This window comes from Felis catus, chromosome B1 (genome assembly GCF_018350175.1).
Source record: "Felis catus isolate Fca126 chromosome B1, F.catus_Fca126_mat1.0, whole genome shotgun sequence".
Lineage (NCBI taxonomy): Eukaryota > Metazoa > Chordata > Mammalia > Carnivora > Felidae > Felis > Felis catus.
Window position 1 is genome coordinate 16,937,669 of NC_058371.1, and position 18,923 is coordinate 16,956,591.

The 18,923-nt window shown below is 39.7% G+C and overlaps 1 protein-coding gene across 2 annotated transcripts in view; it reads left to right on the top strand.

Annotated features, from left to right (window-relative positions):
* Positions 1 to 18,923, top strand: part of TLR3 (toll like receptor 3) — a 108,939-nt gene that overhangs the window by 52,954 nt on the left and 37,062 nt on the right. The window lies entirely within an intron of this gene.

An 18,923-nucleotide genomic window follows, 5' to 3' on the forward strand; every position in this document is an offset into this window, starting at 1 on the left:
CCGTTGGTTTTAGCATTCTTTGCTCTTTCTTTGAACTGGCCAGAATCAACAAGGAGAATGGGAGAAAAGGGATGACAGAGGTGTGGGAGAAGTGTATCCTAACTCCGAATACACGTAATAGCAAGAATTTATAATTAACATTATAAAACATTTTATGCAGTAATTAATTTCCTTTCCTTTGCGGAGTTCTGTAAAAGGTGGAAAAGCACATTAGAAAAGCTATGGAACTCATTTTGCAACTGTCTTTGAAAAAAAATCTGATCTTTGTGTTAAAGTTACAGAGCCCTGTGATCTTGAATGAGCTTTCTCCTTTTCTGAGTCTTGTTGGCTGGAGAAGAGACAGGAGCTGGCACTTTATGATAATACGCTTGCAAAGGAGAACACACTTCAGGTGGTCCTTAGCAATACGAAAGTGGCTTTCTTTGACCTCGTAAAAGGAAAGTGGCAGAAGGTGAGAAAGGAGAAAGGCGTTTCGGTGGATAGGTAGGTCAGAAATTGGCACTAGGAAATGCAGGTGAGTCAGATGACATTCGAGTCAGCCTTGGGCAGTCCTGGTTTCAGGAAGTTGCCTCCTAATTTCACAGTAGATTGGGAGGTGGTGCGTGTGTCTGCATTTAGTTGTATCTGTAGACACATTCAGAAAAAAAAATACTGTGAGGTTTACAAACCAAGCCGTAAAAGCCAAACTAAACAGTGGTTAGCTCTGAGTAGCCCGGCTGCCGATTCCGCGCCTTAATCCTGCTGCAATATTGTCTCTCACTTGGAAGGAGGCATCTAATTCTGTGCATCCTGAAAGACCTTTGTAAAATTGCTAGGCCCGCTGAGTGCCTGTTTTTCCTCTTTTTAGCTTTCTTGGCTTCTGTCTCACTCAGTAGCAATTTGTTTTTCACTGGGGTCTCATCCTCTAACTGTATTTCGGTTTGTTTTACTGAAGCAAACTCCAGAGTAACTTTTTCAATATAGGTTGCACAGGCATAAACTTGTAGAATCGTTGCATATCTCAAAATAGCTTTCCCCCTTATCTTGAGTTGTTTGGCTGGAAGTGAAATTGTCGGTTCAAAGGTATTTCCCTTGATTGTTTTGAAAGCTTATCACTATTGTTTTCTGGTGGCTGATGTTGCTAATGAAAAGTTTTCTATCACTCAGGATCTTTTTCTTTTGAAAGTAATTGATCATATGTTCTCCTTTGAAGGTTTTTTTTTAAAATTTTTTCTTAATGTTTATTTATTATTGAGAGAGAAAGAGCGTGAGCAGGGGAGGGGCAGAGAGAGGGGGAGACACAGAATCTGAAGCAGGCTCCAGGCTCCGAGCTGTCAGCACAGAGCCTGACCTGGGGCTCGAACCCACAGACTGGGAGACCATGACCTGAGCTGAAGTCGGACGCCTAACCGACTGAGCCACCCAGGCACCCCTCCTTTGAAGGTTTTAAGATTGTTTTTCTTGTTTCTGAAGTTGTCTAAGATTCTCTCTGTGGATTTTCCTTTTTCACTCTTCCTGCCTATCATTTGGTGAGCCTTTTTCCATGTGACATTTTCAGATCTGGGAATGTCTTTCAGTCCTTCGGGGATCTTCTTCGTAAAGGGATTAGTCCTTTTCAGTAATTCTGATGTCTATCTACAGCCCTTCCAGAAGAGATAAATGTCACCCAGATAAATGTCACCCAGACAAAGAGAGAGTATACTGCAGGGACTGTATGCGTGTGTGTTGGTAAATATAGGTAGAAGTGCTTATGGTACAGGGAAGGAGGTTTGGGAGAACCCCAGAGATGTGGGGTATGGGGAGTTAGTGTCTGATTTCCAGAATGTATCATTCGCAACCCCACATTCTTTATGTACCAGAGCAATTTGGTAAGGGGCCGGCCTGGGCTGCAATATTCCTCGTAGCCTAGAAATATAAAAATTGTGTGTAGCTGTAACAATACTGTATTAGAAAGTGCCAGTATTATAAAGGCCACGACATAATTAATAGAAGCTGATTTTTTCTGTTTCTGAGGACTAGATTAAAATAAAAATAAAACCACTATTTTTAAAAGCCTATCAGAACAATTATAAATACGTTAGTTCTGTTTTCCTGCAGTTAATCATCTAAAATGATTTTATTCTCTAAAACTTCTCTGGAATTCTTCTTGTGACATGACTTTTAGATCCCATGGAAAACCTAAATTATTTATTTTTTTTAAAATTTTTTTTTTCAATGTTTATTTATTTTTGGGACAGAGAGAGACAGAGCATGAACGGGGGAGGGGCAGAGAGAGAGGGAGACACAGAATCAGAAACAGGCTCCAGGCTCCCAGCCATCAGCCCAGAGCCCGACGCGGGGCTCGAACTCACGGACCGCGAGATCGTGACCTGGCTGAAGTTGGACGCTTAACCGACTGCGCCACCCAGGCGCCCCAAACCTAAATTATTTAAATAGCTTTTTTTGTTGATCCGTCTCCATACATTGAAGATGTATTTGGGTTTTTTTAAATATCTGAAAATGAAACTGGGTAAATGACCATACCAGAGAATACCACATTAGGTACGTGTCCTACCGAAATAAAGTTGTGGCTGTTTATGGAGATAAAGGAGGTTTTCTTGGCTGATTAACTGCCCATGGGAAGCTATCCGTTCAACATCTATTTATTCAGTATTTGCTATGTTCCTGTCATTTTTCTAGACACAGCAAAGCAGTACAGAGTAAAAACAACTATGTCCTCTACTATTATAGCCTTACATTCTAGTCAGGTGGAATAATTAATTAAAAAATAAGTACAATTATTTCAGATAATTCCCATCAACCACGGCATGGAAAAAGCAATCTAGGAAAAGAATATCAAACGGGAAGATTTACACTTCTGACTTCAAGGTTTGCAATAAAACCTTACAATAATCGAAACAATGTGGTGTTGGCATAAGAATCAACAAATATTCAGCGTCAGAGAGTAGAGAGCCCAGATAAAGACCACGCTTAAACCCGCCCACACTTATTTGGTTTTTAAGAAAGGTGCCGAAGCAAGCCAGTGGGAAAAGGGAAGTATTTAAAAAAAAAAAAAAAAAAAAAAGCCTGGGGAGAGGTTTGCAAGATGGCGGCGTAGGAGGACGCTGGGCTCACCGCGCGTCCTGCTGATCACTTAGATTCCACCTACACCTGCCTAAATAACCCAGAAAACCGCCAGAGGATTAGCAGAACGGAGTCGCCGGAGCCAAATGCAGACGAGAGGCCCACGGAAGAGGGTAGGAAGGGCGGCGAGGCGGTGCGCGCTCCACGGACTGGCGGGAGGGAGCCGGGGCAGAGGGGAGGCTCGCCGGCCGAGCAGAGCCTCCGAGCCTGGCTTGCAAAAGCGGAGGGGCCTGACGGACTGTGTTCCCACAGCAAGCGCGACTTAGCCTCTGGGAGGTCATAAGTTAACAGCTCTGCTCGGAAAGCGGGAAGGCTGGAGGACAAAGGGAGGGAGAGCTGCTGAGCCCCCGGGCGACAGAGCTCAGTTTGGTGGGGAACAAAGGCGCTCGCCAGCGCCATCTCCCCCGCCCATCCCCCAGCCAAAATCCCAAAGAGAACCAGTTCCTGCCAGGGAACTTGCTCGCTCCGCGCAAACACCCAACTCTGTGCTTCTGCGGAGCCAAACCTCCGGCAGCGGATCTGACTCCCTCCCGCTGCCACAGGGCCCCTCCTGAAGTGGATCACCTAAGGAGAAGCGATCTAAGCCTGCCCCTCCTGCCCCTGTGCACCTTGCCTACCCACCCCGGCTAATAAGCCAGATCCCCAGCATCACAAGCCTGGCAGTGTGCAAGTAGCCCAGACGGGCCACGCCACCCCACAGTGAATCCCGCCCCTAGGAGAGGGGAAGAGAAGGCACACACCAGTCTGAATGTGGCCCCAGCGGTGGGCTGGGGGCAGACATCAGGTCTGACTGTGGCCCCGCCCACCGACTCCAGTTATACACCACAGCACAGGGGAAGTGCCCTGCAGGTCCTCACCACGCCAGGGACTATCCAAAATGACCAAGCGGAAGAATTCCCCTCAGAAGAATCTCCAGGAAATAACAACAGCTAATGAGCTGATCAAAAAGGATTTAAATAATATAACAGAAAGTGAATTTAGAATAATAGTCATAAAATTAATCGCTGGGCTTGAAAACAGTATACAGGACAGCAGAGAATCTCTTGCTACAGAGATCAAGGGACTAAGGAGCAGTCACGAGGAGCCGAAAAACGCTTTAAACGAAATGCATAACAAAATGGAAACCACCACGGCTCGGCTTGAAGAGGCAGAGGAGAGAATAGGTGAACTAGAAGATAAAGTTATGGAAAAAGAGGAAGCTGAGAAAAAGAGAGATAAAAAAATCCAGGAGTATGAGGGGAAAATTAGAGAACTAAGTGATACACTAAAAAGAAATAATATACGCATAATTGGTATCCCAGAGGAGGAAGAGAGAGGGAAAGGTGCTGAAGGGGTACTTGAAGAAATAATAGCTGAGAACTTCCCGGAACTGGGGAAGGAAAAGGCATTGAAATCCAAGAGGCACAGAGAACTCCCTTCAGACGTAACTTGAATCGATCTTCTGCACAACATATCATAGTGAAACTGGCAAAATACAAGGATAAAGAGAAAATTCTGAAAGCAGCAAGGGGTAAACGTGCCCTCACATATAAAGGGAGACCTATAAGACTCGTGACTGATCTCTCTTTTGAAACTTGGCAGGCCAGAAAGAATTGGAACGAGATTTTCAGGGTGCTAGACAGAAAAAAATATGCATCCAAGAATCCTTTATCCAGCAAGTCTGTCATTTAGAATAGAAGGAGAGATAAAGGTCTTCCCAAACAAACAAAAACTGAAGGAATTTTTCACCACTAAACCAGCCCTACAAGAGATCCTAAGGGGGACCCTGTAAGACAAAGTCCCAGAGACATCACTACAAGCATAAAACTTACAGACATCACAATGACTCTAAACCCGTATCTTTCTATAATAACACCGAATGTAAATGGATTAAATGCGCCAACCAAAAGACATAGGGTATCAGAATGGATAAAAAAACAAGGCCCATCTATTTGCTGTCTACAAGAGACTCATTTTAGACCTGAGGACACCTTTATATTGAGAGTGAGGGGATGGAGAACTATTTATCATGCCACTGGAAGTCAAAAGAAAGCTGGAGTAGCCATACTTATATCAGACAAACTAGACTTTAAATTAAAGGCTGTAACAAGAGATGAAGAAGGACATTATATAATAGTTACAGGGTTTATCCATCAGGAAGAGCTAACAATTATAAATGTCTATGCGCCGAATACCGGAGCCCCCAAATATATAAAACAATTACTCATAAACATAAGCAACCTTATTGATAAGAATGTGGTAATTGCAGGGGACTTTAACACCCCACTTACAGAAATGGATAGATCATCTAGACACAGGATCAATAAAGAAACAAGGGCCCTGAATGAGACATTGGGTCAGATGGACTTGACAGATATATTTAGAACTCTGCATCCCAAAGCAACAGAATATACTTTCTTCTCGAGTGCACATGGCACATTCTCCAAGATAGATCATATACTGGGTCACAAAACAGCCCTTCATAAGTTTACAAGAATTGAAATTATACCATGCATACTTTCAGACCACAATGCTATGAAGCTTGAAATCAACCACAGAAAAAAGTCTGGAAAACCTCCAAAAGCATGGAGGTTAAAGAACACCCTACTAACGAATGAGTGGGTCAACCAGGCAATTAGAGAAGAAATTAAAAAATATATGGAAACAAACGAAAATGAAAATACAACAATCCAAACGCTTTGGGACGCAGCGAAGGCAGTCCTGAGAGGAAAATACATTGCAATCCAGGCCTATCTCAAGAAACAAGAAAAATCCCAAATACAAAATCTAACAGCACACCTAAAGGAACTAGAAGCAGAACAGCAAAGGCAGCCTAAACCCAGCAGAAGAAGAGAAATAATAAAGATCAGAGCAGAAATAAACAATATAGAATCTAAAAAAACTGTAGAGCAGATCAACGAAACCAAGAGTTGGTTTTTTGAAAAAATAAACAAAATTGACAAACCTCTAGCCAGGCTTCTCAAAAAGAAAAGGGAGATGACCCAAATAGATAAAATCATGAATGAAAATGGAATTATTACAACCAATCCCTCAGAGATACAAACAATTATCAGGGAATACTATGAAAAATTATATGCCAACAAATTGGACAACCTGGAAGAAATGGACAAATTCCTGAACACCCACACTCTTCCAAAACTCAATCAGGAGGAAATAGAAAGCTTGAACAGACCCATAACCTGCAAAGAAATTGAATCGGTTATCAAAAATCTCCCAACAAATAAGAGTCCAGGACCAGATGGCTTCCCAGGGGAGTTCTACCAGACGTTTAAAGCAGAGATAATACCTATCCTTCTCAAGCTATTCCAAGAAATAGAAAGGGAAGGAAAACTTCCAGACTCATTCTATGAAGCCAGTATTACTTTGATTCCTAAACCAGACGGAGACCCAGTAAAAAAAAGAGAACTACAGGCCAATATCCCTGATAAATATGGATGCAAAAATTCTCAGTAAGATACTAGCAAATCGAATTCAACGGCATATAAAAAGAATTATTCACCATGATCAAGTGGGATTCATTCCTGGGATGCAGGGCTGGTTCAATATTCGCAAATCAATCAACGTGATACATCACATTAACAAAAAAAAAGAGAAGAACCATATGATCCTGTCAATCGATGCAGAAAAGGCCTTTGACAAAATCCAGCACCCTTTCTTAATAAAAACCCTTGAGAAAGCCGGGATAGAAGGAACATACTTAAAGATCATAAAAACCATTTAGGAAAAGCCCACAGCTAACATCATCCTCAACGGGGAAAAACTGAGAGCTTTTTCCCTGAGATCAGGAACACGACAAGGATGCCCACTCTCACTGCTGCTGTTTAACATAGTGCTGGAAGTTCTAGCATCAGCAATCAGGCAACAAAAGGAAATCAAAGGCATCAAAATTGGCAAAGATGAAGTCAAGCTTTCGCTTTTTGCAGATGACATGATAGTATACATGGAAAATCCGATAGACTCCACCAAAAGTCTGCTAGAACTGATACAGGAATTCAGCAAAGTTGCAGGATACAAAATCAATGTACAGAAATCAGTTGCATTCTTATACACTAACAATGAAGCAACAGAAAGACAAATAAAGAAACTGATCCCATTCACAATTGCACCAAGAAGCATAAAATACCTAGGAATAAATCTAACCAAAGATGTAAAGGATCTGTATGCTGAAAACTATAGAAAGCTTATGAAGGAAATTGAAGAAGATTTAAAGAAATGGAAAGACATTCCCTGCTCATGGATTGGAAGAATAAATATTGTTAAAATGTCAATACTACCCAAAGCCATCTACACATTCAATGCAATCCCAATCAAAATTGAACCAGCATTCTTCTCGAAATTAGAACAAGCAATCCTAAAATTCATATGGAACCACAAAAGGCCCCGAATAGCCAAAGGAATTTTGAAGAAGAAGACCAAAGCAGGAGGCATCACAATCCCAGACTTTAGCCTCTACTACAAAGCTGTCATCATCAAGACAGCATGGTATTGGCACAAAAACAGACACATAGACCAATGGAATAGAATAGAAACCCCAGAACTAGACCCACAAACGTATGGCCAACTCATCTTTGACAAAGCAGGAAAGAACATCCAATGGAAAAAAGACAGCCTCTTTAACAAATGGTGCTGGGAGAACTGGACAGCAACATGCAGAAGGTTGAAACTAGACCACTTTCTCACACCATTCACAAAAATAAACTCAAAATGGATAAAGGACCTAAATGTGAGACAGGAAACCATCAAAACCTTAGAGGAGAAAGCAGGAAAAGACCTCTCTGACCTCAGCCGTAGCAATCTCTTACTCGACACATCCCCAAAGGCAAGGGAATTAAAAGCAAAAGTGAATTACTGGGACCTTATGAAGATAAAAAGCTTCTGCACAGCAAAGGAAACAACCAACAAAACTAAAAGGCAACCAACGGAATGGGAAAAGATATTCGCAAATGACGTATCGGACAAAGGGCTAGTATCCAAAATCTATAAAGAGCTCCCCAAACTCCACACCCGAAAAACAAATAACCCAGTGAAGAAACGGGCAGAAAACATGAATAGACACTTCTCTAAAGAAGACATCCAGATGGCCAACAGGCACATGAAAAGATGTTCAGCGTCGCTCCTTATCAGGGAAATACAAATCAAAACCACACTCAGGTATCACCTCACGCCAGTCAGAGTGGCCAAAATGAACAAATCAGGAGACTATAGATGCTGGAGAGGATGTGGAGACACAGGAACCCTCTTGCACTGTTGGTGGGAATGCAAATTGGTGCAGCCGCTCTGGAAAACAGTGTGGAGGTTCCTCAGAAAATTAAAAATAGACCTACCCTATGACCCAGCAATAGCACTGCTAGGAATTTATCCAAGGGATACAGGAGTACTGATGCATAGGGCCACTTGTACCCCAATGTTCATAGCACTCTCAACAATAGCCAAATTATGGAAAGAGCCTAAATGTCCATCAACTGATGAATGGATAAAGAAATTGTGGTTTATATACACAATGGAATATTACGTGGCAATGAGAAAAAATGAAATCTGGCCTTTTGTAGCAACAAAAGGAGATGGAACAAAAGGAGATGGATGGAACTGGAGAGTGTGATGCTAAGTGAAATAAGCCATACAGAGAAAGACAGATACCATATGGTTTCACTCTTATGTGGATCCTGAGAAACTTAACAGGAACCCATGGGGGAGGGGAAGGAAAAAAAAAAAAAAGAGGTTAGAGTGGGAGAGAGCCAAAGCATAAGAGACTGTTAAAAACTGAGAACAAACTGAGGGTTGATGGGGGGTGGGAGGGAGGAGAGGGTGGGTGATGGGTATTGAGGAGGACACCTTTTGGGATGAGCACTGGGTGTTGTATGGAAACCAATTTGTCAATAAATTTCATATAAAAAAAAAAAAGCCTGACAAACTGGATGTGCAACTGAAAAAAAAATGAACCTAAACTCTTCCTTCCCATCAGACACAAAAGTTTATTTTATTTTATTTTTTTTAAATTTTTTTTCAACGTTTTTTATTTATTTTTGGGACAGAGAGAGACAGAGCATGAATGGGGGAGGGGCAGAGAGAGAGGGAGACACAGAATCGGAAGCAAGCTCCAGGCTCCGAGCCATTAGCCCAGAGCCTGATGCGGGGTCGAACTCACGGACCGTGAGATCGTGACCTGGCTGAAGTCGGACGCTTAACCGACTGCGCCACCCAGGCGCCCCCAGACACAAAAGTTTATTAAAGAGCGATCAGAGACCCTTACCTGACGCCTAAAACCATTCATCTTTAAAAATAATAATAATGACTCGGGAGGAAGCAAGTTTTCTCAGACAGGACTCAGAAAGCAGTCATTAAAAAACTGATAAATTAGGCTTTATCATAACTATCAAGATATCATTCACTAAGAAAATGAGCAGGTGACCCACAAAATGGGAGAAAACATTCACAAAATATAAATCTGACAGTGGGTTGATATCTATGTGTATAAAAAGGTCCTATAATGCAGTAATAAATAAGAAACAACCTAATTAAAAAATAAGTGAAATCTTTGAGTATACGAGGGAAGATATACAAATGGACAATAAGCACCTATAAAATTGTTAAACATCAGTCAGTCAGGAGATGCAAATTAAAACCATAATGAGAAATTACTACACACTCACCAGAATGACTGAAAAATAAGAGAACGGTACCAATTGTTGGTAAAGGTGTTGGTGGGAGTATAAAATGGTACAAACTTTGCTAAAAGATCTGACAGTTTCTTTTAAATACCCAATAATTCCAATCATAGGTAATTACCTCAAGGAAATCAAGTATATATGTCCATAAAAACATGTCCAGAGATGTTCCTGGTAACTTCATTCTACCATAGTGAAAAACTGCACACAATCCATGTGCCTAATAATATGGGAATGGACAAAATATGATATATTCATACAGTGGAATCTCATTCGGTGAAAACAAAAATTTACAAAACAAAACTCCCACCACGTGCAACATGGATGAACTTCAAAAATACCATCTGAGTAAAAGAAGCGTTGTTTAAGTAAAGACTGACTATGATCCCATCGATAGGAGGCTATAAATCATACAACATCACCGTAGAAAACAGTCAGAGCTGTGATGGACTCTGGGAGGTGAGGATTGCCATCAATTGGGAAAGGGAGGGGATTCTCTTTAGGGTTTGGGTTGCACAGGCATATACGTGTGTCAGAAATCGGAGAATGTGCACTAAAGATCTGTGCATTTCATCGTATGCAAATTTTATATCAGAAGAAAAACTATTAACAAATCCTGAGTTGAAGGCAGCAATGCATACTCTTTAGAGGGAGAGGTACTGATGTTGAAATGAACTGATGATGGGTAGATGGGTAGATATATGGTAATACAAGAGTGGTCACTAAAATTCTGTGAATCGTGCTCTTGTTTAGGATTTTTCATTAGAAATGCTGGAAGAACTTAACTGTGAGACAGCCATGTTCTTTATGAATGGAAGTTAGCAAATGCTGCTATAGGACAAGATGCAGATCTCCTATGGAGTAAAAAAAAAAAGACACAAAATGATACATAATGCGCAATTCCACTAACATGCGATACAAAAGCAAGTCAACTGAATCTTTTTTGTCTATGAAATCGTGAAGTACTTGTCTTTGGGAAGGAGGAGGTGGTGGCTGGGCGGGAGCATGAGGGAGATTTCTGAGGGGCTCATAGTGCTGTGTTTCCTGAGCAGAGGGGTGATCGGAGTGGTGAATGCACTGACGTGTGAAAATTCAACAAGCTGTACATTCACGAGTTGTGTACTCTTCTGTATGCATTTAAAATATAATTGCTAAAATTAAAAAAAGTATATATAATACAAATCCTGATGCAAAAAGCAGAGCTTCTATCTGGAAGTATAGACTAAAGAGATAAAAAGGTGGAATATAAATTTAAATACAAAGATGATCACGTACAAGGACCCATGTCTACCTAAAAGTGGTTCCAAAGGAGAGAAAACAGGGAAAGGAGAAGTGGAAATATCCCAAGTAATAATAGAAAAAAGAAATCTGAAAACGTAGACATGAGTCTTCAGATTGAAAATGACTTAGAGTGTACAGGTACATTTTAGAGGCAGGATTTAGCATGAAATGTACCTGTGAAATTTTCCATTACCAAGAAGAAAGAAAAGATACTTCCAAAAAGAAAAAGAGGAGTAAGATAAAAGTGCCTTTCATAGAAAGGAAAGAAAACCATATGGGCGTGATTTCTTTTTAGGAACGATGCATACTAGAGGACAGTGGGTAATGCCTTCATGATTCTTCATTAAAAGTATTTTGAACCTCAAATAGCCTACATGTCAAAATCATATGACAAAAGAACAAAAACAGATGTTCAAGAACTTGAATGATAGCCCCTGATAAATATTCTGGGGAAAGAGGGGGAAGAGCCGCTCAAGGAGAGACTCTAGTCAGAACAAGAATATTTCAAGAAAGAAGATACTGAAATCCGTAAGATAGTGGCATTAACCCAGGAACATGGTGGAATGATTCTACAGTGATAACCAAAGAGCAGGTGTTCGACATATGCCTCCAAACTGGCCATTTAACCAAGAGTATGATTAAGAAGCTAAATGATCTGAGTATTATAGAGATGAAATCACATATAGTTCTTCTTTCAACAAGAATAAAATGGCGGAAATTATAAACTTCAAGAAAGTAACAATCCAAATAAACAGCAACTCTACGAAGCATAATTCTGAAGAACTGATTTAGTAGACGGTAGAAGATTTCATGTTGCCTCAAAGATTCTTCTGCGCTCACCTCATTGTGCTCAACTGCATCCATGTTTTATTCATCAGCAATTTTAGTTCCTTAAAAACTCTATTTAGGCAAAGATTCCGTAAATGAAAATCTTACTGCCTTTCACCTCTATGTCTACCGCTGTGATTGTTACTAAAGTATTCTCAAATCACCCATTTAAAATATCAAACATGATTACATGTCATTTATAAGACTTACAAAAGTTTTAGATAAAAAATCAAAATATTTTATGCAGTGTTTCCTAAATAATTTTGATACAGCATATAAAATATTTTTATTAAAACTTTTAAGTTATTTTTTTTGTTTCAAGTTTTTATTTAAATTCTGGTTAGTTAATAGATAGTATAATATTAGTTTCAGTAGTAGAATTTAATGATTCCTCCCTTACATATCACACCCAGTGCTCATCACAAGTGCTGTCCTTAATACCCACTGATTTAGCCCACCTCCCCGCCCACCTCCCCTCCAGCAACCCTCAGTTTATTCTCTACAGTTAAGAGTCACTCTTATGGTTTGCTCCCCTGTCTCTTTTTTTTCTTTCCCCTATGTTCATCTTTTTATTTCTTAAATTTCATATATGAGTGAAGTCATATGGTATTTGTCTTTCTCTGACTGACTTATTTCACTTAGCATGATACAATTTAGCTCCATCCATGTCATTGCAAATTGCAAGATTTTGTTCTTTTTGATGGCTGAGTAATATTCCATTGTGTGTGTATGTATCTGTATGTATGTGTGTGTGTGTATGTGTGTGTGTGTGTGTGTATACACACACACATACACACACACACACACACACACAAAAATATATCACTTCTTTATCCATTCACCAGTTGATGGACACTTTCCATACTTCGGTTTTGTTGATAATGCTGCTATAGACATCGAGGTGTATGTGCCCCTTCAAATCAGTATTTTTGTATTCTTTGGGTAAATAACCTAGTAGTGCAATTGCTGGGTCATAGATAGTTCTATTTTTTACTTTTTGAGGAACCTGCATACTGTTTTCCAGAGTGGCTGCACCAGTTTGCATTCCTACCAACAATGTAAGTGGGTTCCCCTTTCTCCACATCCTCACCAACACCTGTTGTTCCCTGTGTTGTTAATTTTAGCCATTCTGACAGGTGTGAGGTGGTATCTCATCCTGGTTTTGATTTGCATTTCCCTATGGATGAGTGATGTTGAACATCTTTCCATATGTCTGTTAGCCATCTGGATGTCTTCTTTGGAAAAGTGTCTGTTCATGTTTTCTGCCCATTTCTTAACTAGATGATTTGTTTTTTTGATGTTGAGTTTGATAAGTTCTTTATAGATTTTGGATACTAACCCTTTATAAGATATGTAATTTCTAAATATCTTCTCCCATTCTGAATGTTGCCTTTTCATTTTGTTGATGGTTTCCTTTACTTTGAAGATTTTTATCTTGATGAAGTCCCAATAATTCATGCTTGCTTTTCTTTCCCTTGCCTCAGAAGTTGTGTCTAGTAGGAGATTGCCACAGCCAGTGTCAGATAGGTTGATGCCTGTGTTCTCCTTTAGGATCTTGTTGATTTCCTATTTCATCCATTTTGAATTTATTTTTGTGTATGATATACGAAAGTGGTCCAGTTTCATTCCTCTGCCTGTTTCTGTCCAGTTTTCCCAACACTGTTCCTTGAAGAGAACTGTCTTTTTCCCATTGGATATTCTTTCCCGCTTTGTTGAAGATTAATTGGCCATATAGCTGTGGGCCCATTTCTGGGTTTTCTGTTCTGTTCCATCGACCAATGTGTCTGTTTTTGTGATAGTACCAATACTATCTTGATGACTACAGCTTTGTAATATAGCTTGAAGTCTGGAATTGTGATGCCTCCAGCTTCACTTTTCTTTTTCAAGATTGTTTTGTCTATTCAGTATCTTTTGTGGTTCCATACAAATTTTAGGATTTTTTATTCCAGCTCTGTGAAAAATGTGGGCGGTATTTTGATAGGGATTAAATGTATAGTTTGTCTTGGGTCGTAGAGAGATTTTAACAATATTTGTTCTTCTAATCCATGAGCATGGAATGTTTACCATTTCTTTGGGTAACCTTCTATTTCTTTCATCAGTTTTTTATAGTTCACAGAATACAGGTCTTTTATCTCTTTGGTTAGGTTTATTCCTAGGTATCTTGTTATTTTGGGTGCAATTGTAAATGGGATTTATTCCTTCATTTCTCTTTCTGCTGCTTCATTATTGGCGTATAGAAATGCAACAGATTTCTGTACATTGATTTTGTAACCTACAACTTAACTGAATTTGTGTATCAGTTCAAGCAATTTTTTTGATGGAATCTTTCTGGTTTTCTACATAGAGAACCATGTTGTCTGCAAATAGTGAAAGTTCGGCCTCTTCCTTGCCAATTTGGATGCCTTTTCTTTCTTTTTGTTGTCTGATTTCTGAGGCTAGGACTTCCAGTACTATATTCGATAACAGTGGTGAGAGTGGATATCCCTGTCTTACTCCTGACTATAGAGGAAAAGTTCTGTTTTTCCCCATTGAGGATTATATTAGCTGTGGGATTCTTGTATATGGACTGTGTGATGTTGCGGTATGATCACTCTATCCCTACTTTGTTGAAGGTTTTTACCAAGAATGGACACTATACTTTGTCTAATGCTTTTTCTGTATCGATTGAAATGACCATGTGGTTTTTATTGTTTCTTTTATTAATGTGGTGTAGAACATTGACTGATTTGCAAATATTGAGCCACTTTTGCAGCCCAGGAATAAATCTCACTTGATCGTGGTGAATGATTCTTTTAATAGACTGTTGGATTCGATTTGCTCGTGTTTTGTTGAGAATTTTTGCATCCATGTTCATCAGGGGTATGGCCTGTAATTCTCCTCTTTACTGGGGTCTTTGTCTGGTTTTGGAATCAAGGTAATGCTGGCCTTGTAGAATGAGTTTGGAAGTCTTCCTTCCATTTCTATTTTTTAGAACAGTTTGAGAAGAATAGGTATTAACTCTTCTTTAAATGTTTGGTGTAATTCCCCTGAGAGGCCATCTGGCCCTGGACTTTTGTTAGGAGATTTTTTTTACTACTGATACAGATTCTTTGCTAGTTATCAGTCTTTTCAAATTTTCCATTTCTTCCTGTTTCAGCTTTGGTAGTTTATATGTTTCTAGGAATTTATCCTTTTCTTCCAGATTGCCTGATTTGTTGGCATTCAGCTTTACATAATATCCTCTTATGATTGTTTGTATTTCTTTGGGTGTTAGGTCTGATCTCCCCTCACCCATTCATGATTTTACTTATTTGAATGCTTTCTCTTTTCTTTTTGATAAGTTTGGCTAGGGATGGGTTTATCAGTTTTATTAATTCGTTCACAGAACCAGGCTCCAGTTTTCATTGATCTGTTGTATTGTTTTTTAGTTTCTGTATCATTTATTTCTGCTCTAACCTTTATTATTTCCCTTCTTCACTGGCTTTAGGCTTTGTTTGTTGTTCTTTTTCTAGCTTATTCATGTATAAGATTAGGTTGTGTGTTTGAGAGCTTTCTGGCCTCTTGAGGTAGTCCTATATTGCATATACTTCCCTGTTAGGACAATTTTTGCTGCATCCCAAAGGTTTTGGACCATTGTGTTTTCATTTTCATTTGTTTCCATTTTTTTTTTAATTTCTTCTTTAGTTTCCTGGTTAACTGTTCATTCTTTTTAAAAATTTTTTTTTAAATGTTTGTTTATTTTTGAGACAGAGAGCATGAGTAGGGAGGGAAGAGAGAGAGGGAGATACAGAATCTGAAGCAAGCTCCAGGCTCTGAGCTGTCAGAAGAGCCCAATGCGAAGCTTGAACTCACAAACTGTGAGATCATGACCTGAGTTGAAGTCAGACACTTAACCAACTGAGCCACCCAGGTGCCCCTCTCATTCATTCTTTAATAGAATGTTCTTTAACTTCCAAATATTTGTGGTCTTTCCAAATTTTTTCCTGTGCTTGACTTCAAGTTTTGTAGTGTATGGTCAGAAAATATGCATGGTATAACTTCAGTCATTTTGTATTTGTTGAGGTCTTATTTGTGACCCAGGATGTGATCTATTCTGGAGAACGTTTCATGTGCACTTATAAAGAAGATGTATTCTGCTGCTTTAGGATGAAATGCTCTGAATTTATCCATTAAATCCATGTGGCCCAATGCGTCATTCAAAGCCATTGTTTCCTTCTTGTTTTTTTTTTAGATGATCTATTAATGTAAGTGGGGTGTTAAAGTCCCCTACTATTATTATATTATTATCAATGGGTTTCTTTATGTTTGCTAGTAATTGATTTAATATTTTGTTTCTTCCAATTTGGGAGCATAAATATTTACAACCGTTAGATCTTCTTGTTAGATAATCCCTTTATTTATTTATTTATTTTTTCAGGCCGGTGACGAGATGCCTATTTTTATTTATTTATTTTTATATATATAATTTATTGTCACATTGGTTTCCATACAACACCCAGTGCTCATCCCAACAGGTGCGCTCCTCAATGCCCATCACCCACTTTCCCTCACCCCCATCCCCCATCAACCCTCAGTTTGTTCTCAGTATTTAAGAGGCTCTTATGGTTTGCCTCCTTCCCTCTCTGTAACTCCCCCCCGCCCCCCCACTTTCTCTGCCCCGTGGTCTTCTGTTAAGTTTCTCAGGATCCACACATGAGTGAAAACATACGGTATCTGTCTTTCTCTGCCTGACTTATTTCACTTAGCATAATAGTCTCCAGGTCCATCCATGTTGCTGCAAATGCCAGATTTCATTCTTTCTCATTGCCAAGTAGTATTCCATTGGATATATAAACCACATCTTCTTTATCCACCCATCAGTTGGTGGACATTTAGGCTCTTTCCATAATTTGGCTCTTGTTGAAAGTGCTGCTATAAACATTAGGGTACATGTGCCCCTATGTATCAGCACTCCTGTATCCCTTGGGTAAATTCCTAGCAGTGCTATTGCTGGGTCATAGGGTAGATCTATTTTTAATTTTTTGAGGAACCTCCACACTTTCTTCCAGAGAGGGTGCATGAGTTTGCATTCCCACCAACAGTGCAAGAGGGTTCCCGTTTCTCCACATCCTCGCCAGCATCTATAGTCTCCTGATTTGTTCATTTTGGCCACCCTGACTGGCGTGAGGTGATATCTGAGTGTGGTTTTGATTTGTATTTCCCTGATGAGGAGTGACGTTGAGCATCTTTTCATGTGCCTGTTGGCCATCTGGATGTCTTCTTTAGAAAAGTATCTATTCATGTCTTCTACCCATTTCTTCACTGGATTATCTGTTTTTTTGGATAGTCCCCTTTATTATGATATAGTGCCTTTCTTCCTCTCTTGTTACAGTCTTTTATTTAAAAATCTAGTTTGTCTGATACGAGTATGGCTACTTCAGCTTTCTTTTGACATTCATTAGCATGATAGATGGTTTTCTATCCCCTTACTTTCATCCTGTGTCTTTAGGTCTAAAATGAGTCCCTTGTAGGTAGCATGTAGATGGGTCTTGTTTTTGTTTTTGTTTTTTTAATACGTTCTGATACCCTATGTATTTTGATTGGAGCATTTAGTCCATTTACATTCAGAGTGATTATTGATAGATATGAATTTAGTGCCCTTGTATTACCTGTTAAGTCATTGTTTCTGGAGATTTTCTTTGTTCGTTTCTAGCCTTTGTTGCTTTTGGTGTTCTTTTCCCACTCAAAGAGTCCCCAGTAATATTTCTTGCAGGGTTAGTTTCGTGGTCATGAACTTCTTTAGTTTGTGTTTGTCTGTGATGCTCTTTATCTCCCCTCCCATTCTGAATGACAGCATTGCTGGATAAAGTTTCATGGCTGCATGTTGTCCCAGTCAGCACATTGAATATATCCTGCCACTCCCTTCTGGCCTGCCAGGTTTCCGTGGATAAGTCTGCTGCTAACCTTATTTGTCTTCCCTTGTAAGTTAGGGACATCTTTTCCCGGGCTGCTTTTAGTATTTTTTTCCTTATCTATGTATTTTGCAAATTTTACTATGATCTGTCCTTGTGTTGGTCTGGTTTTGTTGATTTTGAAGGGAGTTTTCTGTGTCTCCTGGGTTTGGATGTCTGTTTCCTTCCACAGATTAAGGAAGTTTTCATCTATAATTTGCTCAAATAAACTTTCTATCCCCTTTTCCCTCTCTTCTTCTGGGACTCCTATGATATGAATGCTATTATGTTTTATGGAGTTGCTGAGTTCCCTAAGTTTACATTTGTGATCCAATATTTTTATTTCCCTCTTCTTTTCAGCTTTATTATTTTCCATAATTTTGTCTTCTATGTCACTATTCATTCCTCTGCTTCTTCCATGATTGTGGTCATTACATCTAGTCAGTTTCACCTCTTGGTTATAGCAGTTTTTATTTTGGCCTGACCAGTTTTTTAGATTCTTTATCTCTGCAGTAAGAGACTTCCTGGTGTCCGTTATGCTTTCTCAAGGCCAGCTAGTATCCTTTTTATTGTTGTTTTAAATTCTGGATCCGGCATATTGCTTGTATCTCTTTTAATTAGATCCCTGGCTGTGACCTTTTCTTGTTCTTTCTTTTGGGATGAATTCCTCCATCTTGGCATTTTTTTTCTAGGTCTCTGTCTTCTTCTGTGTTAGGAAAGCTGGATATGTTTCATGTTCCTGAGAGTAATGGCTTTATTAAGAAGAGGTCATATAGTGCTCAAGACCTAGAACTTCAGGAAGTGTTTCTGGGGTTTGCTGTGTGCACTCTGATGCTCTGTTTTGACTGCTCTTACCCTCAGGTCAGCCCTCTGCAGACTTTCTCCTTGCCTGCAGTGGGAAGTGTGTGGACCTTAGCCAGAGTGTGGCTTGTTTTAACTAGGTGTGCTCTTGTCTGCCTGTTAAAAGAGGTCTGATCCTATTTCCACTGGAGCTGAAGCTTTGCTGCACTCTATGGTCAGTAGACTTGGTACATGCGAGGGTTTGTGCTGGCCTTCTGGGGTAGGGGCCTGCTGCTCTGGTTCTTAGTCACATTTGCCCAGGTAAAGATGTACCTGAAGAACACAGGGGTTGGGACTG